Here is a 5000-nt window from a genome sequence, read left to right as displayed (position 1 = left end):
TTTTTGTCACATTTCCGGGAAAAGACTGACAGCGTGGGTGCCTCAAAAGTCTTCTTCACGTTAAATGTTATCGAGGCGTCAATATACTGTCGTCTCAGAATTCTAGGAATCCAAATCCCACTACATATATAACAACAATTACGTAACTTATATAAAAGTGTGATAATAATATTGGTAATTAGAAAAAAAAATTAGCAATTAGAGAAAGAAATAAAAAAAAATAGACATAACATATATAATTGTCGGTTTGAAATGAAGTAGCATATCTTACCATCAAATTTCACCAACCAACCAAACAGAGTAAGCATGAAAAGATCTCCACGAAGAAAACTATGACTGATTCTCAATTTTCCGTCATGGAGGACGGGAAAACGTAGGCAGAGCTTTGTGTTGCCTGAGTGATTCGTCTCGCTCAAGACGCATCACTACAGGAAAGTATTTCCAAGAGTATTCCATGAATTCCTCGTTCACATCATCAGCTTGATTTTCTTATTATACTGCTACTGTTCATTCCAAATTACACTGTCGGAATTTTCAGATACCTCATCTTCCTTCTACTTTGAAAGTGCTCATCTTGCCTGGATTATCATTCCGCAACTATTTACTTTCCTGTTTCATTACAATAGTACAAGAATATTTGCTATTTCTGAGCTATGATGCTCTAGTTTTGTGTCCACGTAACGTATTATGTTGTTTTGAATACCCAGAAGTTCAGTCTATGGTCCTTAACAAGGCATCGAATTTGGGGCCCATTACTTGGAAAGAACACATTACTAACACAGTTTTGTTTTCAAAGCGCAACATTTTAAATTGCTTTATTCAGTTAGTAAATATGAAGTCAACACCAATCTTTGTTTGTTGCGCTATATTTATTAGAAGATTTTTGTGTTTTCATTAAAAATAAGTACGTGTGCTTTTAATATGAGATAACCTCAATAAAACTTTTCAGACTTCTATCTAATAAAGGGATTCAATAAATTCACTAATAAAGGTTACAGTTGCTGGAAAAATCTATACGACACTTATATCTTTTAATTCATTGCTTTTCGTTTTTATGAATACAACAAAATTCTGCAATATGGCATACTGCAAGCCATCTATGGTATATTCAACTTTTGCACGAATACGGCCACAAAATTCCTTTATTGTCCCTGTGCAATGTAGTGTTTCATGGCTCTGTCAGTATTTCGAAAATTACCTGCCTATAGGTATCCTTACCCCTCCTCGACAGGTCTGGCAGCCGTCACAGCCGCTGTTCCATTAGGTTATTGTGGACAGCACTGCACCACGATGGGGATGTCAAACTGACATCAAGAGGTTCAGAGACTAGAGTGACTGCCATTCGTGCTTTCAAATTCGACCCACCGAGACAAGCTGTCGCCAGGCAGCACGGTTCGGGTGAAGGTTGGAGCTAAAGCGCCTTTGTCAGGGAAAAGCTTTGACATTTATATCGCATGACAGGTGTAGCGGTAACTAAAATATTTATATATAAAAAAGAAAAAAAATCAAATAGCTTTCTAAATTCTCGTAATCTTAAGCCAGACTACTCTGTTAAAGAGTTTTAAACTGATAATTCTGCCTTTTTTTTCCAGGTACATTTTCCTTTCAGGTAAGGTACCTATTAAAATTAATCATAGTTTATGCATCATAACACCAAGTATAGCGACGAAGCCATAGGTTGGTTGCAGAGTGACAATTTATGTTTAGAATCATCCTTCGCCTTTCAGGTTTGGTTATGATAACATGGTACATTAAGGTGAACACACTATTACATAAAAAAATATTCAGATTTATGTAATTTCTCTCAATTTTACATATAAAAAAGCAATATTATTGTCGATGACAAAATCTTGCATCAGAACGAGTTGCGTGCTGATCATAACTGATGCTGATATTTGCGAGCCACGCTCAACATAACAACTGTACACAACAATTCTAAATATGTTTAATAACAGTGAAAACAATAATTAAAGTATATTAGCGGCAGTGATCGAGCAACTAAGGTTACATGGTAAGTAGAACTTCTATATGATAATATAACTCGGTTTGCTGATAATCTTTCACTTAGGTTCACACATATTTCTTTTTACTTTTACATAATTTTCATGGAAGGTGGTGTGTGTGTGTGTGTGTGTGTGTGTGTGTGTGTGTGTGTGTGTGTGTGTGTGTGTGTGTGTGTGTGTGTGTGTGTGTGTGTGTGTGTGTGTGTGTGTGTATGTGCGAGTTATTTAAATGGAAACAATGTCAATACGTCAAGTCCAAGTGTTGAAATAAGTAGATAGAAAAGAAGGGGAAAAAAAAAAAAAAAGCAAAGCGAAACACCAGCAATAAAGGAGATGGATAGCTTGGTGCACTCCATGAGCAATTCACTTCTGAGCTTGGCGGGTGACACAGGCACTTCACAACACTCAGTCACAGCATCCTTCAAATACGTGGTGCACTTAGCAATCAATACTCTTGCGAAATTATATATACTGAGAAGCAATGTTGTCAATATTCTTCCTTGGACAGCACATCTTACAAAAAATATATATAGAAACTGACGCAAACTAAAGATTTCAAACTGCTCGTATGATAGTGAATAATTTCTCTACATAGAAAATCAAGTATTATTGTTAGTACTACCATCACCACAATAACAACAATAGAAGCAACAAAATCATAGTCAGCACTGAAAAAAAAAAACCCAGACAACAGCAACAAAAACACGATAAACAACAGCAACAAGACAAACAAACAAAAAAAAAAAAACAGCAACAAGAGCACCAAAAACAACAACACCCGCAACACGAACAACAACAATAAAGATAACCACCAAAAAAAATATAATGAAATAATATTAGAGGATTACAAATAAATAACGAATAATTATTGTGAGTGATGACGTTTGGTTTGATGAAATAATGACGCTCGAGTGCAGCAAGCTTTCAACGAACACTGCGCACTGCAAGGTTATCGATTTTCTCTCTCTAAAGAAATAAAAAATAAAAAAGCAAATGACCTACTGCCTACTTGAAGCTGAAGGTGTTTTTTTTGTTTTTTTCTAACACACACACACACACACTTTCTCTCTCTCTCTCTCTCTCTCTCTCTCTCTCTCTCTCTCTCTCTCTCTCTCTCTCTCTCTCTCTCTCTCTCTCTCTCTCTCTATGACATCCAATTTTAGATTAAGGACACACATAACGATAACAAATGTAGGAATTTAGGTGTAGGAAAATTTAGGTTATGCGAGAGGAAAGATGGTGGGAAAGCTAGCAAAAACTGTTTAAGATAAAATCATCCATACACTTTTTTTTTTTTAGTAGGTAAAAACTTCATTGAGGGTACTGCATATTAATTAGAAAAAAAAAAAAAATACAGTTTTCACTTTATCTAACAAAGAATACACTTAAACACATCACAATTGTATTAACACACACGTAATCCTACGTAGTGTTCACTGCATGACTGGAAACCGCCCTTCAGCTTTCGAGCAAAAATGACCAAGACGGATCATGAGGACATCTCTTAAAACATCACACGTCCCAGGAAAGGAAAAATGCTGGAGAAAGAGAGAGAGAGAGAGAGAGAGAGAGAGAGAGAGAGAGAGAGAGAGAGAGAGAGAGAGAGAGAGAGAGAGAGAGAGAGAGAGAGAGAGAGAGTGTAGCTAGAATCAAATTTCGAGCCTACTTCAATGAATGTCCTGAGACCATAATGAAGAGATCGATAATTCTGTAAAGAAGAAACACTGATTATTGAACTCATTTCTTCCTATTAGCCATATTCAGAACGCTACGAATGAATATGGAAGCTTTTTCAGATCCTTCACTGTGCTGGATAAGCTGAAGTTTCGCGTAAGTAAAGTTGTACATTTGCAGCTAACATGGGGTATTAAACGGCTTCCGAGAATTCCACTGCAGACGGCTTGGGAGTGAAATATATCTCTCTCTTTAAGGAGCAAGGAGGATGAAGTGCCGAATGGATGAGGTCTGAAGGTCTACAAGCCAAGTTGTTGCTCTCTGTGATCCTGTCCATTAACTTACATCTTGTCTTCCTTTCCCTCTTCCGATTACCCAGCTGTAAAAGACAATTACAGGCAGCTACGGTCTTGCACTTGTAAAACTGGCAGAGGAGACGCAGAAGTCAGCAGCTCACCGTCACGGGCCAGCAAAATGAGAGAGTATGTTTTAAGTAAGTTCAGAAAACTAGTTACCTTGGAAACCGTGACAACAGGGACACGGAGGCATCACAACAGCTTAGTGTGTGTGTGTGTGTGTGTGTGTGTGTGTGTGAGAGAGAGAGAGAGAGAGAGAGAGAGAGAGAGAGAGAGAGAGAGAGAGAGAGAGAGAGAGAGAGAGAGAGAGAGAGAGAGAGAGAGAGAGAGAGAGATTGGCAGGTCAAGTAAAGAGAGAAACATACACTCACGTAAAATTACATATACTGAGGTAGATAGAATAGACAGAGACAGACAAACACAGACAGGCAGACAGACAATGATGAAGAGAAACGCAGGCAGACGCAGAAAGGCACAATATTCAGCTGAGCCTCAGTCAAACACTGACATAAAAATTCATTAACAAATGCGCACAAACAAATGGAACAAGCGCAGTACAGAGACAGGTCACGCTATTCTTTGGCTGCTTCAACTTTTTTTTCCTTTTTTTGTGGTATTCTTTCACTCTCCTTCGTTAGTCTCTCTCTCTCTCTCTTTCTCTCTCTCTCTCTCTCTCTCTCTCTCTCTCTCTCTCTCTCTCTCTCTCTCTCTCTCTCTGTCCTTATCTAGTTCATTATCCTCCTCTCCTTCGACCTCGCATTTCTTTTCATTAATTTTATTGCCCCATTCCGTTTTCTTTACGCCACTTTTACTACGCTCCCGAGATCTCCCCCGTTCTGTCTTTCGCAATTTTTTAGTCCCTTTTCTTTCTCGGTCTCTTAATTCGATCATCCAATTTAAATAAACTAAATTCTCTCTCTCTCTCTCTCTCTCTCTCTCTCTCTCTCTCTCTCTCTCTCTCTCTCTC

Source organism: Scylla paramamosain, chromosome 4 (genome assembly GCF_035594125.1).
Source record: "Scylla paramamosain isolate STU-SP2022 chromosome 4, ASM3559412v1, whole genome shotgun sequence".
In the NCBI taxonomy this organism is placed as follows: domain Eukaryota; kingdom Metazoa; phylum Arthropoda; class Malacostraca; order Decapoda; family Portunidae; genus Scylla; species Scylla paramamosain.
Note: the sequence above shows the minus strand (reverse complement) of the source record.